This window comes from Dendrobates tinctorius, unplaced genomic scaffold, assembly GCF_039654945.1.
Source record: "Dendrobates tinctorius isolate UK_male_01 unplaced genomic scaffold, ASM3965494v1 ptg000022l, whole genome shotgun sequence".
Classification (NCBI taxonomy): domain Eukaryota; kingdom Metazoa; phylum Chordata; class Amphibia; order Anura; family Dendrobatidae; genus Dendrobates; species Dendrobates tinctorius.
Genome location: NW_027361690.1, coordinates 70134531 through 70155509, shown reverse-complemented (window position 1 = coordinate 70155509; position 20979 = coordinate 70134531). Strand labels below are relative to the sequence as shown.

Below are 20979 nucleotides of genomic sequence, written 5' to 3'. Positions count from 1 at the left end.
ACATATAACTTCAAGAAGAAGAAGCACCATAATTCACAGGAATAGAGAGCTTGGTCCGTGGCAAAAATCTGTGGAATATTGCAAACACATAAGGAAAAAGCCAAAAAAAAAAAAATAAAAAAGAATCACAGCCACAGAGAAAGAAGTTTTTCAGGGGGACAAGGCCCAGTACCTAGTCCGGACAGAGGAAAAACAACAACAGAAAAAGTATCCCCTGTCACAAAACAAGCTAGGGCTCCCCGGGCACATAACATTAATATTCTGCGGGATTTCCAGCCTACATACAAAGAAAATAAAACGGTTTCTAAGCAATTATGAAATGTTATAAAGATGAGCCCACACTGGCTAATAGTTATTAGTATACTTATACAACTTTTTAAAAATTAAGTCTTACAGTAAGAAATAGAGAGAAAATGGACAACATTTTATTGGGTTCAATCTGGGATGTCAGTGAAGGCACGTTGTTCCTCTCTATCCATCCCTGCCACTGTAACATTCTTTTCTTCATTTCTGAGTCCAAACCAGGGGGTGGTGGCGGATCCACGAGGATAGGGATATTCCAATCTGTTATCTTAGGGACTTGGATCTCCAATATTGCACAGAAGACTGGAATATCCTCAAGGTAGCACAGGGCCATCGAAACACCATCTCTCCGGACTGTCAAGGCAAAGGGAAACCCCCACCTATAAGGGATTTTGACGTCCTCCAGGAAAGACATCAAGGGTCAGAGGAGCCTCCTTTTTTGTAAAATTATGCGAGACAAGCCCGGGAATAATTGAATGGTAGCATCCTGAAATTTGATCTCCTCCAAAGACCTGGCCTTCCCCATAATTCTTTCTTTGGTTTCAAAATCATGTAAGCAGCAAATAATGTCTCTTGGAAATGGTGTAGCTCCCTTAGGCTGCAGGGCCCAATGTGCCCGATCAAACTTAATGGGCGTAGAGACTGGATCCTCTAGTATGGAGGTGAAAATTTCCTGCAGAATTAGTTTAGTATTTTCCTCTCCTTTTGATTCCGGGACTCCTCTTACTCTAATGTTACATCTCCGGCCTTTATTGTCCAAGTCCTCTAGTTGAACTTGAAGATCTTTAAGCATTTTCTGCTGCATATTAGATGACTGGTGCAGCTCAGATATGTGAGACCTGGTTACATCATGTTCCCCTTCCAAGGAGTCAATTCAGAAGCTACAAATCCTGCCTCACACATGCAATTTCTGACTTGTACAGTATGTGTCTTTAACCTATGTTATTAGTGCTTTGGAGTCTTCTTTTGAGGGAAAATGAGAAAAAAACCTTAACCATTGTGTGGGAAAGTGCTCATCAAATTGCTCTCCTTCCTCTTCAGAGGACCCCTATAAATAATTGCTCTTATCTTCCTCATGGGAGATACTAGGGGTTAATCTGGGTGGGGGGGTCTTTATGGTAATTTAGTACCCCTTTTTTCTCCAATCCACTTTTCCTCTTTATAAGGGTCATTGTGTGATTTTGATTTAGCACAGTCTCTGCAACCTGGTCTAGATCAAGGGAGGGGGAAGATGGCCTCCATCTCCTGTCTGCTGAGGGCAAGAATTAGCAGAATTATGGTGGGTTTGCTGAGTCAGTGTCTATACATCTTCCACAATATCAGACACTCCCTGGGTCTCATCTCTTTCTGCCCCATGTCCTTTCCCCCTGGAGACCCAGCATCTGCTGGACCCGGGTGCAGCTGTCCCTAATATCCAGCTTCAGACACTGTGGCTTCCTTATGCCGCAAGATGGCACCCGTGACATTGCAGTTTCCCGATCCTGCAGGAGAAAAGCATCCAGTGCAGTTGCAGGGCCGGTCAGCGGAGCTTCAGGATGCCCAGGAATATGCCAAGTTGAAAACATAGATATTGGCACTCTCAGGGGTCACTATGTTATCTGTCAGAGCACAAAGGGTTCAGCACTGGTCATACTGTGGTGACAAACTTCCTTGTTCACAAATGTTTGACTTATTGCATTTTGTCCAGAAATGGTTGCAGCCGGAGTACTCCACTCCATCCCAGATGATTGAGCGGGTGGTCATGGACCAGTTTATTCACTCCCTCCTCATGCGGGTACAGACCTGGGTTGCTCAGGGAGACCCCCAGAATGCGGATGACCTGGTGTGCCTCTTAGAAAGTTACATCTCCATACTGTGGTACCCAGCAAGAGCCGATTCCCAAAAGAGGGGTAACAGAGCTACCACTGAGTTCGAGGTCCCCAGAAGCCGATGAGGGGTTACCAAAGGTTGCTGCTAAAGACCTGATCTGCTGGCACGCTTCATGACACATAGTGGCCCGTTGTCCTATGTTTTCTGAGCAGATGGATTGCAGCCTTGGCAGGCGCAGCTCGTGTTATGCCTACCCAGCCTGCAGTGTGGACTATCAGCCCAGAGAGGGCCACAGTTATGTCCCATGACCATAAACGGAGTACAGGTGTCAGGATTCTTGGACACCGGGAGCATGGTGACCCTCATAAGGGCCATACTTCCCCTCCAGTTGATCACAGGGAAACATGTGGACATCTGCTGTATCCATGGGGATGCCAAAGACTACCCTGTTGAGTGTTGATTAAAACGAACCGTGGTGCGGAGTTCTACAAGGTCGGGGTAGTCAGAGACTTACTACACCCTGTGATAATCGGGCAGGACTTCAGCCTGTTCTGGGACTTGTGGGGAAAAGCAGGAGTGCCCAGTGTCTCAGGCAGGAGCCAGCGCAACCCCGTTGAATCCCCATTGTAGTTGGAGGTTGAAGAGTTTCCCTTCTGTGTCCTAGCTGGTGATGAAGATGAACCGGTGGCCAGCAAGGCCGAAGTTCCTGAGCTGGGAGTGTGTGGGGAAAATTTCAGGACTGCTCAAATATGGGATTTGAAAATATGTCTGAGATCAATTGGGTTGCTCAAGAGTCGGGGGCTGATACACACCCACACTTTGCATTCAATAGCGAATTGTTGTATTGAGTGACTACACTGAGGGGAGGTGAAATAGTAGAGCAGCTGTTGGTTCCAGGGCCATACTGGTGGAGGGTTCTAGGCATGTCACATTTGCAGTCAAGAGTATGTAACCGATCAGCGACGCTGAGGCAGTTCCAGCCCGCATGCTAGTGCTTACCCTAGCCAAGTGGAAAGGCCCATACAAGGTGGTGTAAAACTGGATGAAGTTAATTAGAAAGTACGCCTGCCGGGACGAAGGAAGCTGCACCAGGTCTATCACGTGAACTTGCTCAAGCCCTTGCGAGACCGAGAACTGCTGGACACCCTTTGCCTGGGAGCTAGTTCCAAAGTTGCAGTAGATGATGTCACCATTGCAGAGACTATGACACCGGCCCAGAGGCAACATTGTTGGGAGCTGTTGTAGTGGGAGTGGGACCTATTCACAGAGTTGACAGGGAAAACACAGTTGGTCGAGCATGATGTGTTGATGGAACCACATGTAAGGGTGAACGTCAAGCCTTATAGACTTCTGGAACCACGGAGAGAGGTGATATCAAATGAGGTGAAGAGGATGTTAGATCTCAGAGTGATAGAGGAGTTGAAAAGTGGATGGTCGAGTCTCACCATCCTCGTACCAAAGCCTGACTGTGAGTGGCGGCTTTACAATGACTACAGCAAACTCAATGAAGTCTCCAATTTAAACACTTACCGATGCCTCGTGTGGATGAACTCATTGAGAAACTTGGACCTGCGAGATACATTACAACCCTGGATCTGACAAAGGGCTATTGGCAGACCCCCATGCCCCAGATTGCCAAGGAGAAGACAGACTTCTCAATGCCTGATCATGGTTTTCAATACACCAGGATGCCCTTCGGTCTGAAGGGCGCCTCGGACACCTTCCAGAGGGCGATGCATAGGATCCTGGCTCCGCATAATAAGTATGCTGCAGCATATCTCGTTGACATAGTGGTCTTTAGCCCTGACTGGGTTAGTCATTTGCCAAAGGTACAAAGTGCAGCGGGGTCACCATAAATTTGAAAAAGTGTGCCATAGGGAAGGAAGAGGACAAGTACCTGGGCAGTGTTGTCGGAAGGGGCAAAATTAAACCGCATATAAACAAGATCGAGGCAATTCAAAAGTGGTCGCAACCACTTACCGAGAAGCAAGTGAGGGCGTTTCTTGGAATTGTGGGCTATTATCAGTGGTTCATCCCAAGTTTTGCTATAATCGCCACATAATTGACGTATCTTTTTAAATGTACCAAGTCAACCATAGTTAAACGGACTGCTGACGCAGAGATGATGTTCCAGGACCTGAAGCAGACTCTGTGTAAATATACGGTTCTGGTCGCACCAGACTTCAGCAAGGAGTTTGTGATCCAGGCGGATGTCTCAGAAGTTGGGTTGGGAGCCGTGTTGTCTCAGGAGATAAAAGGGAAGGAGCATCCCATCGTGTATCTGAGCCGGAAGTTCTCATCATGTGAGAAAAATTGCGCCATTGTGGAGAAAGAATGTCTGGCCATAAAATGGGCAGTGGATACCCTGAGGTATTATCTACTAGGCTAGAGGTTCAAACTCGTGTCCGATCATGCCCCTCTGAGATGGTTAAGGGAGAAACAGGGTAAGAATGCCCGGGTGACGAGATGGTTCTTAGGTCTCCAGGATTTCAAATTCCAAGTAGAACATAGGCCCAGGAAGCTATATGTGAATGCAGATGCCCTCTCCTAAATTCCCTGCTTGGTGTCCGAAGGTGCCAAAGCCCCCGGCTTTTGGCAGCGGGGGGAATATGTGACAGGGTCACTGGTGTTGTGCATGAGGGGAGATATGTGTCACAAAGATTGCTTTCCTGTGTGATGTAAAAGCCATAAGTGTTTTCTCCAGCTTAACATGTGCTGAGAGCCATCCAGTTGCCATATGGGCATGCCTTTCATGGTGGGTAAGTCAGAGATGGGAGGCACACCTACCCACCTTGTCTCCACCTACAGGGTGTGACTGGAGAGAGTTAAATGTACAGCCATTTTTTTTCTTCAGCTGTGATGTGTGGAGAAAGGAATTCTCCATACTGAAGCTCATGTGAAAGCTGCCATAGGTGTTGTTCCAGAAGTACTGGACAGGACTGTATATGAACTTTTTACTTTCTTTTTGAGCCAGACAGGCTATTTTCTGTTACCATTTTGGATTCTAGTTTTTTGATGCAATTAACCACCCTGAGTCTTACACCAAACGTGGTCCGATGTCTACCTCGAGGAGCAGCTAAGTGTGTCAACCCCCCACATAATTTACAATTGCAACATAAAATATTCAACACCATTCAACATCCTCAGCGGTTCTTGTTCGGACTCAGTTTACTATCTAATAATTTACTCCAGTGTGAAGAGTTACATAAACATTCATAACGTCATCAGGAAGATTTTCATTTCTAACTGAAAATAAGGTCTGCAAGATATTGAGAGGCAGACACAGAAGTATTTGACTTGTTTCATGGAGCATTGCAGTATTTTATGCTCCCTAGCACCAGGATACAATCATTAATCTCTATTTAGAATCCATCTGTAGGCATTTTTAAAAGCTTTACAGCATTGATCAATAATATTAAACGTTGTAGGTTTTTTGCTGTGGGTGCACAAATTTGGTTGCACGCTTAATTAACCTTTATTTTGAAAATGTTAGTTACAACATCATGAACTATGGATTGTAAAATCTCTGGCAGAGCAATACCTATATAAATCACATAAGCTATTTGCAAACATTACTTAAGTGATGCTGGTCTGGACTTCCTACGTTTTTTTGAGAAACATTTATTCCAATTCAAAAGTTGCCCACTTGGAAACATCACCGCAACACCCATCCCCCCCAAAAAAAAACCCCAAAACGCTATAATACTTACTCCCTAGATTTGTGCCATTCTTCTAATGTCAGCACTGTGTCTCCTAGTGGATACATACCGTTGTATATATCACGTGCCCCGTGCAGTCACTCATCAACTGCTGATCAGCTGCTGGATTCACTATTAAGTCAGGGCAGATTTCTGCTCTAATGGAACAGTCAAGGCTGCAACCCCTTTCATTCCACTTGAAGCTTCCAATATTAATATCGTCTCCATAACATGATAGTTCATTGATTAGCATTATTGCTTTGCAATGCGAAGGTTCTGGGTTGAAATTGGTTTATTAACAACATTTGTATAGCATTTGTAGGATCTTCCCATGTTTACAAGTTGTTTTTCCTGCTACCTTGGTTCACTTTCACACTCCAAAGACATACTGATTTTAGTATCTAAGATTGTGAGTCGGTGAGTGATGTCGATACCTGTAAAGCCTTGCAGAATATGTTAGTGCTATATAAGCAACAGAAATAAATAATCTTCAATGTCTCTCAAATACAGTTAGCTAGGGCTCATAGACATAAGCTACACAAAAAGATGGGCCTTACATAAAACCACCATGACAACAACACTGTTTTTTTTTTGTTATTGCACTTGTTAAATTTTTGTGAAATCTATTGAGTAGAGGTCAAACAATGGAGAATTGGCTAACAATCTCATGTGTGTAAGCCTGATAGATGCCAGGCAAAAGAGTGACCTAGCATGTTAAATTCCAACTTGCCCCATCCTTTGTTTTGGCACATAAAACCATACTGCCAGAACAATCTGCCAGTGGCTTATTTACCTCTCTCGCTGAGATAAACATGCATGCTTGGCAAAGCTGAACATGCCTATTTATAGTCGGGAAATAAATGCCAGCATTTGGAGGAAAGCAATCTCATGTGAATTCAGTTCACCATACCCATCAGTTAGTTGCTGGCTGTAAAGGCTGATTTTGCATTAATTAGGCTATGTTATTTTGTGCATACAATTTTGACTAATCATGGTAATATTTTCAGCCAGTGGTTGGCCAAAACCAAACTATGGTCAATTAAATTAAAAGCTTAATTGACATATACAAAAGGATTATTTTTCCTTCTTCCTATCGCACCTGGTAATTCTTGTGATGTTTGTTAATTTCAAAAGTAGTATTTGGAAAATATACAATTACCGTATATACTCGTGTAATAAGCCAACCCGTGTATAAGCTGACCCCCTTAATTTTGCCACAAAAAAACTGGGAAAACTTATTGACTCATGTATAAGCCTAGGGTGGAAAATGCAGCAGCTACTGGTAAATTTCAAAAATAAAAATTGATACCAACAAAAGTAAAATTAATTGAGACTTCAGTAGGTTAAATGTTTTTTGAATAGCCATATTGAATCAGGAGCTCCTTATAATGCTGCACAAAGGATAATAATGGCCCCATAAGATGCTCCATAGAATAATATGCCCCACATGCTGCTCCACAAAGGTTAAGGCCCCCCATAAGATGTTCCATAGATTATGCCCCATCTGCTGCCCCATAAGATTCTCCATAGAATAGGCCCCATAAGATACTCCATAGAATATGCCCCCATATGCTGCCCCCATAAGATGCACCATTGAATATGCCACCATATGCTACCCCATAAGATGCTCCATTGACTATGCCCCCATATGCTGCCCCCATAAGATGCTCCATTGAATATGCCCCCATATGCTGCCCCCATTAAATGATCCATTGAATATGCCCACATATGCTGCCCCCATAAGATGCTAAGTTGAATATGCCCCATATGCTGCCCCCTTAAGATGCTCCATTGAATATGCCCCCATAAGATGCTCCATTGAATATACCCCCATATACTGCCTCCATAAGATGCTCCATTGAATGTTCCTCCATATGCTGCCCCCATAAGATGCTCCATTGAATATACCCACATATGCTGCCCCATAAGATTCTCCATTGAATATGCCCCCATATGCTGCCCCCATAAGATGCTCCATTGAATATGCACCCATATGCTGCCCCTTAAGATGCTCCATTGAGTATGCCCCCATATGCTGCCCCCATAAGATGCTCCATTGACTATGCCCCCATATGCTGCCCCCATAAGATACGCCATTGAATATGCCCCCATATCCTGCCCCCATAAGCTGCTCAATTGAATATGCCCCCATAAGATGCTCCATTGAATATACCCCCATATGCTGCATCATCGAACCCTCTGCTGCCTGAACATCACTGACAGAGAGACCCGGCGGGCAGACAGCAGCGAGCAGCATTGGAACTGAGACAGGTGATTATAGCATATACTTACCCCCTCGGTGTGTCTCTGCAGCCCCTTTCTCCAACGGTCTCCCTTCCTTCAGAGGTTACGTGGTATCGCTCATTAAAGTCATAAATATGTGCATATTCATGACTTTAATGAGCAGTACCATGTGACCGCTGAAGGAAGGAAGGGAGACCGTGGGACGAGGTGGGCTGCAGAGACACGCCAGGGGGGTCAATATGATCTGACACCCCCGCTCCCCCTTCCTCACCCACCCCCTGCCTATATGACTCGCATATAAGTCAAGATGGGGACTTTCAGCCCCAAAAAATGGAGCTGAAAATCACGGCTTATACGCGAGTATATACGGTATATAAACGATTAGCCATCAATCTGTAGGCAATATAAAATCTCATACCTAAAGCTCTGTAATGGACTTATCCTCCTCGCATAAACATTATATCAGGATCAATCATGTTAGAAGAAATTAGAACCTCATGCAGGGAGTCCATTCCTCGGTGGGGGCTAATAAAATTATCAATGAACATTACAGGATTGTATACTAGTAATGAGTGAATGTGCTCGGTGATAATACTCAAATAACACTCGAGTATCTGGGAGTTTGAATATGCTTGGCACTCGGTGAGCATTGGCTGGTGCCCAAATTGGATGCTCGAATTCCTGCCTTGCATGTTTGATGCCTGTAACACAGCCAATAAACATGCAGAGGCATTGCCTGCCAGTCACTGTAATGCCATAGCCATCTTGGTAATGGCATTACTCTGATTGGCTGGCCGCATTACCTCATCAGTGGTTATGACAAAACTGGAGCCACCACACTAGGCTCAATGATGCCATTGCACAGCTCAGGGACAGTTGTGATTGGAGGAAGAGAGTAGTTGTCCAGGCCTGTGTGTACGGTTTTTTAAATTAGAGTCCTGTAGTGATGCTACTGTTTTGCTAATTCTGAACCATCATACTAAAAGTCCTTCTTAGGGCTAATCTTTTTCTTTTCCTGTTTGTATGTGATGCATTCTGCATTTAGCCTAGGGAAAACTGCTGAAAAAAATAGAGCAGAGATGGCGTTCCAGGACCTGAAGCAGACTCTGTGTAAATATCCGGTTCTTGTCGCACCAGACTTCAGCAAGAAGTTTGTGATCTGGGCGGATGTCTCAGAAGTTGGGTTGGCATTACTCTGATTGGCTGGCCGCATTAACTCATCAGTAGTGTTGAGCATTCCGATACCGCAAGTATCGGGTATCGGCCGATACTTGCTGTATCGGAATTCCGATACCGTCATCCGATATTTTTTCAATATCGGATGTCGGTATCGGAATCGGAAGTTCAAAGTTGATTGACAGCCTGACGTCATCATGATGCGCGGTGTGTGCGCACCATGATGCGCCGTCATTTCGGGCCTTCCGGGGGTCTCTGCCGGCCTGCCGGGGGGCTGTGCAGGCTCCGGTGGTCTGTGCCGGCCTGCCGTGCCGGCCTGTCGGTGGTCTGTGCAGGCTCCGGGGGGCTGTGCCGGCCTGCCGGGGGGCTGTGCCGGCCTGTCGGTGGTCTGTGCAGGCTTCGGGGGTCTGTGCAGGCATCGTCCGATGGGACTACAAGTCCCATCGGGCGATGCCTGCTACCATGACAGTGATTGACACATTAGCCAATGATGGGACATCATGTTATATGTACTGTATGTCTATGTATGTATTGTATGAATGTATTGTATGTAGCATGCATGTAGTATATATGTAGTATGTATGTAGCATGTAGTATGTATGTAGCATGCATGTAGTATATATGTAGTATGTATGTAGTATGTATGTAGCATGTAGTATGTATGTAGCATGCATGTAGTATGTATGTAGCATGCATGTAGTATGTATGTAGTATATATGTAGTATGTATGTAGCATGCATGTAGTATATATGTAGTATGTATGTAGTATGTATGTAGCATGTAGTATGTATGTAGCATGCATGTAGTATGTATGTAGCATGCATGTAGTATGTATGTAGTATATATGTAGTATGTATGTAGCATGCATGTAGTATATATGTAGTATGTATGTAGCATGTAATATGTATGTAGCATGCATGTAGTATATATGTGGTATGTATGTAGCATGTAGTATGTATGTAGCATGCATGTAGTATGTATGTAGCATGCATGTAGCATGCATGTAGCATGCATGTAGTATGTAGCATGTATGTAGTATGCATGTAGTATATATGTAGTATGTATGTTACATGTAGTATATATGTAGTATGCATGTTGCATGCATGTAGTATATATGTAGTATGTATGTTGCATGCATGTAGTATATATGTAGTATGTATGTTGCATGCATGTAGTATATATGTAGTATGAATGTAGCATGTATGTAGTATGTAGCATGTATGTAGCATGCATGTAGTATGCATGTAGTATATATGTAGTATATATGTAGTATGTATGTTACATGTAGTATGCATGTTGTATGTATGTAGCATGTATGTAGCATGTAATTTTTTTTTTTTTTTTTTTACATTCAACACATTAGCCGGATGATGGGACTACTACTGTCCCATCATTGGCTAATGTGTCAATCACTGTCATGGTAGCAGGCATCGCCCGATGGGACTTGTAGTCCCATCGGACGATGCCTGCACAGACCCCCGAAGCCTGCACAGCCCCCCGGCAGGCCGGCACAGCCCCCCGGAGCCTGCACAGACCACCGGCAGGCCGGCACAGCCCCCGGCAGGCCGGCACAGACCACCGGAGCCTGCACAGCCCCCCCGGCAGGCCGTCACAGCCCCCCGGCAGGCCGGCACAGACCACCGGAGCCTGCACAGACCCCCTGGCAGGCCGGCACAGCCCCCCAAAAGGCCCGTACAGACCCCAGAGAGGCTGTACAAGGCAAAAATAGGGTTTTTCTTATTCCGATACCGGAAGTCCCATAGACTTGAATGGGACTTCCGGTATCGGAATCGGCGATACCGATACTTTTTTTTAAGATCGGCCGATCCATTCCGATCCGATACTTTGAAGTATCGGACGGTATCGCTCAACTCTACTCATCAGTGGTTATGACAAAACTGGCACCACCACACTAGGCTCAATGATGCCATTGCACAGCTCAGGGACAGTTGTGATTGGAGGAAGAGAGTAGTTGTCCAGGCCTGTGTGTACGTTTTTTTAAATTAGAGTCCTGTCAAGGGCAGCCCATTCTCCAGACCTGAACCCCATTGAAAACCTCTGGAATGTAATCAAGAGGATAATGGATAGTCACAAGCCATCAAACAAGGAGGAACTGCATAAATTGTTGCATCAGAAGCAGCGTGAAAGACTGGTGGCAAGCATGCCAAGACGCATGAAAGCTGTGATTAAAATCATAGTTATTCCACAAAATATTGATTTCTGAACTCTTCCTGAGTTAAAACATCAGTATTGTTGTTCCTAAATGATTAAGAACTTGTTCTCTTTGCATTATTTGAGGTCTGAAAGCACTGTTATTTTTAATTTTGACCATTTCTCCTTTTCAGAAAAAGAAAACAAAATTTATTGCTTGGAACTTCAGATACATGTTGTCAGAAGTTTGTAGACTGAAAGAACAATTTACATTTTACTCAAAAATATACCTATAAGGCCGGGATCACACATTCGAATCTTGCATGTTAATACCTGGCACTGCCGCTGGCACGTGGATCGGCTGCATAGCAATACATGCAGCTGCAAGCTCTGGTCCCGAGTGCCGTCGGCAGTGCCAGGTATTAACATGCGAGACTCGGCTGTGTTTCTCGCATGTGTGATCCTGGCCTAAAGAGAAAAATCAGACAAACTGAACATTTTTTAAGTGGTCTCCTAATTTTTGCCAGAGCTGTATAGCTGCTGCAGGTGACCACATTTTTTTGTGAAAAAATTGAATATATTCTCATCCATACAGTTTAGTAGCTTTTGTGTAAAATGATGTTGCTTCAAAATTTTTAAAAACTGCTTGTCCTGCTACAATTCACAAAATTTTTTGTTCCAAAAATTAACTATTTTTCCACACAGTTTAACATGCTTTGTGTAAAATTACAGTGCTTTAAAATTTGCAAAAACTGCTTGGCCTACTACAGTTGATTGTAGGGACCCTTGTAAAAGCTGCGGCGAAATGCACGTTGGGCACAGCAGTCTGAGCTGTAAGCAGTCTTTTTTACTATCTATGCTCCGGTCACTTTAAACCATTTGTTTGCTATATTATTATTGTGGCTGTGTTGGTGCTTGCATACACTCCAGTTATCAGGCTGTTTTTTCCCTCTTGTCTGCAACATCAGCGGTAATCACTGAGGCTGCGCAGACTCCCCGCCTGACCCGCGGTGAACTGACAGCGTGGAAAAATGTTCAGAAACTTTTCCACGCTAACCAGTTCATCTCCGTTCAGGCGGGGTGGCTGAGCAGGCAGCTTTTCATTCATTCCTCTGAGGTTTACAGCCAGGCCAGTCGCATTAGCACCGCTTCTGGTTGTAAACTATTTAACCCCTTAAGATGGACTGCGGCATGGGACTTGACTGTACGGCGGACAGGTATGGGATATTGTTGCTTTTTTTTATTTTGGATTTTTTACAGGAGAACGAAGGCTTCGCTTGGATTGGGAGTTAAATAAAGATGGAAAAAATGTGTGTTTATTTATTTCATTAAAAGTCTTATTTCTTAAAGTGTGTGTGTTTTTTTAACCCCTTTCAGACTAGTGTATTAATAATGGAGAGGTGTCTTATTGACACCTCTCCATTATTAACCAGGCTTAATGTCACCTTACAATAGCAAGGTGACATTAACCCCTTATTACCCCATATGCCACCCGCTACAGGGCAATGGGAATAGAGAGGGTAATTGCCGGATTTGGCGCATCTTACAGGTATGCCATTTCTGGGGTGGCTGAGGGCAGATTTTTTAGCCAGGGGGCCCAAAAACAATGGTCGCTCTCTAGGCTATTAATTTTTGCCCTCAGTCACTGGCTTGCCCTCTCTGGCAGAGAAAATTGCGCGTGAGCCCTCGACAGTTTTTTCCATGAATAAATCCTTTAATTTAACACCTACAGCTCCAAAATGTTACACAAATACACTACTAACATTATTAGTGAGGGACATATATATATATAAATCTAACGGATATGCAATGGTTTACCGTATGTAAACCATTTCTCATGTCCTGTCAGGTTCTGTAGTGATTTTAAAGATGCCGACAACTGATTTTTCACCTATTCTGCTATCTATTTCTCTATGAAATATATATATATATATATTGTGAGGTAGCGCTGTCAGATCCGGCACAGGTTTTCCATAATCCAGTATAGTCCATGCGGTTTATTAAACATCATAAACCATGACCAGCATATATAAACGGCATAGCGTTCTTGACAGAGCTTCACTCTGTTAGCAATGTCCAATACGCAGGCTTTTCAGCCTCACAGTTATATCTCATCCCATCAGGGTTCTCTCATGGCTGCTTCTCCATACTGCAGACATTCATTCCCTCCAGGGAACTCTCAGGCACTTGCAGCCATTACTCACAGCGCCCACACGTGCTGTCAGGCAGGAAGCCCCATCTCAGCGGGACCTTCCACACTGGACCAACCGGGTCCAAGCATTCACCACATGTGACCTACCCTGGCCACATTATATGGTTCATAGCCACGCCCACCGGGTCTCATGACTCTGACCTCATCACAGGTCCTTCAAGCACTTACACACTCTTTACAACAGTGTTCTTTAAACACACCCCCTGGGTAGGTTTGTAGGTAACTGGCCCGCTCATCTCCCTAGTTACCTGGAGACTTCTCCCTGCCACATTAAAGCAGCACCTCAGCAGTATCACTGCTGATCAACACATAAGTCTCCATCTCAAAGCCACCCACTTTGAGATACATAATGGCCATTCAGTATTCTGCCATTGATTCTTTCTCCTGGGACATCCACACAGTGCCCCCCTAGTGGACACAGTGGTTACTACACCACTATATATATATATATATATATATATATATATATATATACACACACAGTGCCTTACGAAAGTATTCGGCCCCCTGGAGCTTTTCAATCTTTTCCCACATATCATGTTTCAAACATAAAGATACCAAATGCAAATTTTTGGTGAAGAATCAACAATAAGTGGAACACAATTGTGAAGTTGAATGAAATGTATTGGTTGCTAGCTGAAGAGCCTGGCGCTTCCCAGGCATAGTAACTAACTGTGGCTAGTTATAACAAATTATAATTATCCTCCATCCCATAGTCTCATGCCCATATACCCATCATACATATCCACGATCCAATAGGCCCATGCCCATATACCCATCATACATATCCTCCATCCCATAGTCGAGTGCCCATATACCCATCACACATCCTCCATCCCATAGTTCCATGCCCATATACCCATCATACATATCCTCCATTCCATAGTCCAGTGCCCATATACCCATCACATATCCTCCATCTCATAGTCAACCATTATGACATCATAATGAGCGGCGGGGCTTGCAACCTATGGTGACATCAGCGTCGCCATGGCAACCATTGTGACATCATAATGAGGGGCGGGGCTTGATACGCACACACTGTTTCCCAATCATCCATCCCGTAGTCCCATGCCCATATACCCATCATACATATTCTCCATCCCATAGTCCCGTGCCCATATACCCGTCATACATATTCGCCATCCCATAGTCGAGTGCCCATATACCCATCACACATCCTCCATCCCATAGTCCAGTGCCCATATACCCATCACACATCCTCCATCCCATAGTTCCGTGCCCATTTACCCATCACACATCCTTCATCCCATAGTCCCGTGCCCATATACCCGTCATACATATCCACCGTCCCATAGGCCCGTGCCCATATACCCATCATACATATCCTCCATCCCACAGTCCAGTGCCCATATACCCATCACACATCCTCCATCTCATAGTCAACCATTATGACATCATAATGAGCGGCGGGGCTTGCAACCTATGATGACATCAGCGTCGCCATGGCAACCATTGTGACATCATAATGAGGGGTGGGGCTTGTTACACACACACTGTTTCCCCATTATGTAGATAGGGGCATTATGACATCATAATGAGGGGCGGGGCTTGACGTGCACACACTTTTTCCCCAGTATGTAGATAGGGGCAAAATTGTTTGGTGAATTGGATCGTGCGAGGTTAAAATTTCGCCTCACAACATAGCATAGGACGCTCTCGGGGTCCAAACGTGTGACTGTGCCAAATTTTGTGGCTGTAGCTGCAATGGTGCGGATGCCTATCCCGGACATATACACACACACATACACACACACATACATACATACACACTTTGAGCTTTATATATTAGATTTTACATTTTTGTGGAAATTCAAAACGAGAAATGGGGCGTGTAATATTATTCGGCCCCTTTAACTTAATACTTTGCTGCCCCACCTTTTGCTGCAATTACAGTTGCAAGTTGTATGGGGTATGTCTCTATCAGTTTTGTACATCCAGAGACTGACATTCTTGCCCATTCTTCCTTGGCAAACAGCTCGAGATCAGTGAGGTTTGATGGAGATCGTTTGTGAACAGCAGTTTTCAGCTCTTTCCACAGATTCTCGATTAGATGCAGGTCTGGACTTTGATTTGGCCATTGTAACACCTGGATACATTTATTTGTGAACCATTCCATTGTAAATTTTGCTTTATGTTTGGGATCATTGTCTTGTTGGAAGACAAATCTCCGTCCCAGTCTCAGGTCTTTTGCAGACTCCAACAGGTTTTCTTCAAGAATGGTCCTGTATTTGGCTCCATCCATCTTCCCATCAATTAAACCAGAGAGGTGTCTGGGCAGAGCAGAGCCTGGGGTGGCAGAGTGCCTTGACAGGGGACCGTTGACTGAGTACCTCTCAGATACCACTGTCCCAGCCGACATCACTGCCATCACTGAGACCGCTGACACAGCCGACAACGCTGCCACAGCCGCCCCCGTTGACAGTACTGACCTTGATGGACACAGTTTGTGAACGGGTCTTAGGCGTGTGTCGGTTTGGCACAGAGAACCGGGCTTCCAATTGTAAACTGTGTTTGGGCAGTACTGCAAGTCTCCGTAGTGTTGGGACAGTCACCGCTGAGGATAAGGACGTATCCCTCTTCATCACCTCATCTACTGGACCCAAGACCCGCATTAAGATACCGAGGATTCACCGCCATCATCAGGACCACGGGAGGACACTGCCAAGGTCAAAAGTTACTACATCATTTGCCTCAGGATTGTGACAGACCCCCACTACGACGCAATCTAGGCAGCACCAGTCACAGGCACAAGTTCAACCGTGACTGGCGCCTGAGTGATTAGTTATATTTTATTGTATTGTCGGCTTTACTTGTCCCTGTTCCTTAAGTTATCCCCATTAGCCTTTTGATGTATTAGGGAATATTATCCCTCCATTTTCTCCCTGTGTGGAGTTTCTACTGTATAATAAACCCCTTTCAACCTTGGTCTGTGTACAGTCCGTTACTGCATCATACGTGCCTGCAGTCTCCTCACAGTAGATGGCACACACTAAATATACACGAATGGTAAATAATTATGATTTGTTAATTATTACACTATTTAAGGCGCAGATTGGATGTATTCTAACCACTTTTGATGAAGCTCCTTTAAGTCGTGAAACTCATGTTATTACACCTCTTGTTTTCTCCATCCCACCTATTCCAAATTATGTGCATATGACAATGATTGCTTTTGTCCTTTATTATCTTTTGCAGAATTGTTTTATTCTTTGCATAGCCCTTTCATGTATTTTTGATATTCATTCTGCATTTGCACTTTGATTGCTGTGATTCTTTTGTCGTCAATTTTTCTGCATGCTGAAGCTTTTGCAGCACCTGTTTGTTAATTTAGAGAATAAATGAGCTGGGGTTAAAGACTTACTTTTGTAACTTTACCTTGTTAGTTTGTAGACCGTCAGTGTTCTTTGAAACATTGTAACCTACAAAAGTGAGTTTTTGCGTCAATAAAATTATTTGAAGAATCCTCAGCACTTTGTACACTGATGTACCTGCTTTAAAAATTCATGTCATAATGACTGTAGCATCCGGACATTAAATTGAACATTTTATGAATCCTGCTAGATCTAAAGGATGATATAGAAATATTTGCATGGATTTTCAAAGTAATTACACCAGCCTAATCGGTCCAAATAAATCTATTTAAAAACTTATGCAGTTAATGGTGTCCAGTAGAGATGGGTGAATCCGAAGAGTAAAGTTTAGCGTCCACATTGAACACCTACTGTATGGGCACGGACACTGAACACGGACTTCACCAAGAAGTCCATGTTACTGTTTGGGTTCGGCCCCCCGAACACCGGGTGTTTGTAGCGCGATCATGTGCATGACAGCGCGGCAAACACTACTTCTGATCGGTGAGTATAACTGTGTTTGTTACCTAATATATAAGCTTTATTGGCACAACAGGTATAAAAAACAATTAAAACCTAAAACCACATCTGCTCAGGAAAATAGCAAAGGCCCAATATATACAAAATGCATGACATGTACCCTCAAGGGGAAATAAATCCTAAACCTAATGGCTCATGAGGCATATAATATGCACAGGTGCGCTCCCCTCATTGTATGCAGCCTCCGCCTCTGGATATAGCCTACAGCACACTGGGTGGATTGACTATCTTTGACACACCAGCAGACTATTAGGTAATTTACTATGGTCTATTTAAAGTACAGGCAGGGCTTGGTTTCTTCACTTTCCCTGATGAAGCCCTGCTTGTCAGTGCGATACGCGTGGGGCCACGGTTCTGGTCTGCTCAGAGCTCTGATTCAGGGGGTATGGGCCCTCTTTCATATACTGCATGGTCGGTAACTAAACCTTTATTTTCTTCAGGCTTATATGGGGTGTTCATCATTCTTATATTTTTTCTTTAGCATCTCCAGCTATTGTGCTGGTATGCTGTCTCCTTTTTGGAGGGGTTAACTCTTTATTGTGAGGGATTTCCCTCTTGATCATTTGGATTAACCAAGATGCTTTTTTTTTCATATTTTCCTGGTATTTTGGACATATTATATGCCTCATGAGTAGTGTTGAGCATTCCGATACCGCAAGTATCGGGTATCGGCCGATATTAGCTGTATCGGAATTCCAATACTTAGTTCCGATACTTTTTTCAAATCGAATACCGGAATCGGAAGTTCCCATAATGCTAGGAGCCCGCTCGATTTTATTCAGCCAATGGGGATCCTCAGAAGTGTGGGCACATCCTGTTAGGCATGTAGGCATGTTAACTACTGGCATGGCTGTGATTGGCTGCTGAAATGATGTCATGATGCACTATAAAAACCGCTGCAGCCACCATTTCTGGTCACTCTGCTGTGAATTCAGTTAGGGACAGGCTGCTGTTGAAGACTGTGAGGGACAGTTAGAAATAGCGATCATCCAAAATATCTATTGGTCTACCCAGGCTACATAATCCGCCACTGTAGCATTTTTGTAGCCCAGCAGCGCTGTTTTAATAGCTGTCTGCAAGGGCTGTGTGAGTGCAGACCCACGCTGTGTAGTGTGTCCTGCAGGCACGTCTGCTTGTACGCAGCCCAGCGTGTGTCTCTGCCTCATACACATTTTTCTTTTATTGCTGCTTTTTTTTTCTCCTGTATAGTGTGCTTCCATACGTATCCATATACGTTGGTTGCAAACACTAAAGGAGTGGACAGCGGAGCCTTTCAGCAGCCTTTCAGTGCTATAGCCCATTTCTCTGCACTGTTTTTGGCTGTCTGATAGGTCTCTCTGTGTGTGAGTGCAGCTCACGTTGCAGTGTGTTCTACAGCCACCGCTAGCTGTAGTCCGCTCAGCGTGCGTCACTGCCTCATACATAGTCCTTTTTTTGCAGCTAATTTAGCCAGATTTTTGCTCCTATATTAGTGTGCTTCCAACCGCATCCATTGTCATTGGTTGGTTGCAAACACTATATAGGATTAGATAGAGGAGCCTTTTTTGCTGGCTTGTGCCCTTCAGGGCCAGCCAGACTAGTATCACCCTATTTTTTGGAGCCTCATCAATTGCATTGCAGGTTAGATTCCTGCATTGTAATCGCTCCAAAAAGTTTGTGATACTATAGCTTTCAAACTTTGGTCACATCCTTTTCTTTCCCCCCCCAAAAAAAAAAGGAAATAAAGTTCACCAAACACTCCACTTTACAGTTGTCTAGGCCACATTAGATCATATTAAAGTGTAGTACACACACTCTTAGCCAAATTAGTGTTTCTTATACTGGTTAGCAGGTGTTCAGGAATAAGAACACTAAGCCACCCCTTTTTTACTTTTCTGCCTATCTTTATCAGTCTACCAAGATGAAGAAGGCAGGGAGTAAGGCATGTGGTCGTGGCCGTGGAGTTTCAGCAGGGAGAGGACGGGGGGATTCAGCAGAGAGAGGACGTGGGGATTCGGTGTCTGCTGCGGCCACCAGTTACCCGGCATCCCCCACTTTTACCAGGCAACAGTCCTTCATGCGCAGCTTTGTAGGACCTCGCCGTACCCCACTGCTTCGTGACGAACAAATTGAAGCCGTTGTCGGATGGATGGCAGCTAACGCATCCACTTCAATGACTTCCGCATCCTCCCAAGGCCAGAGCGCTGAAGAGCAACCATCTGTCGCTTCACCACCTGCCAAATTGCCCAGGCAGTCTGAGAGCCCTGGACAGGAGCCATCTCAATCTTAACTTCTGTTCTCAGAATCTGTTGGCTTGGAAAGAGGTGGCCAGCCAAGCAGCATTCTAGAGCGTGAAGAAGAGGGAGTATGCAGTGATGCGCAACTGCTTTGTCCCTCTGAATCTGAAGAGGCGGGTGGGCCAGTGCCTATTGTCAGCACACCTCAGTGCTCATCTGATGATGATGAGACTCAGTTGCCAATTTCTGGTGCGTACGGTGCTGGCGAGACAACCCAGGACCAGCCGGTGCTTGAAGAGGGGAGTGGAGATGATGAGGTCCTTGACCCATTATGGCGTCAGCCACAGGAAGGTGGTGGGAGCAGCTCTGAGGAAGAGATTCCCCGAACGGCCAAAAGAGGAGGGAGAGGGCGGGGGCAGACTTGGTTGCCTGTAGCCTCCACTTTGGCACCCGTGAGGAGCAATCCTCTTCCAAAACACAAAACGGGCGCTCCCAGGACTTGCAGTGCGTGGTCTTTTTTTGACACAGTTGCAGATGACATTTGCTTTGTCAAATGCAAGCTGTGTCATCAGAAAGTGAAACGAGGGAAAAATGTGACCAACCTCAATACCACAAATATGTGGAAACATGTGCGTATCAAGCACGAGGTGGAGTTACACAGACACACTGAAGATGTAGGCCAAGCTTCAGCAGCACCTACCACCTCTTCAGCTCGTGTTGGGGCCTCTTCCTCCAGCTCACACACAGCTGGTTCGGCATCCTCACTGGAACGCCATGGAAGAACCACTGCCACTGTTGTCCAGAGACCCAGTGAAATTCCACCCATTGAACCACGTTCGCAGTCATCATCACACTCCTAGGCCACTCACCAGCAATCGGTAGCACAGGCATGGGAGAAAAAGCGGCCATACTCGGCAAACCATCCCCGACCACTAGCTCTGAATGCCGGCATTGCCAAACTACTGGCCCTTGAGATGCTGTCATTCAGGCTGGTGGAGACTGACACCTTCCGGAAGTTTATGTCATAGGCAGTTCCACAATACAATGTGCCCAGCCACTTTTATTTCAGCAGGCAAGCCGTCCCTGCCCTGCAAAAGCATGTGGAGGGAAAAATTAAAAATGCGCTACTAAATGCCGTCAGTAGCAAGGTCCACCTGACCACCGATGCGTGGACCAGTAGCCATGGACAGGGACGATACCTTTCCCTCACTGCCCATTGGGTCAATGTTGTGGAGCCGGGTACAGATCTGGAGAGT

At 44.9% G+C, this 20979-nt stretch overlaps 1 long non-coding RNA gene across 1 annotated transcript in view; it reads right to left on the bottom strand.

Annotated features, from left to right (window-relative positions):
- LOC141083973 (uncharacterized) overlaps positions 1 to 20979 on the bottom strand; it is a 108380-nt gene that overhangs the window by 41276 nt on the left and 46125 nt on the right. The window lies entirely within an intron of this gene.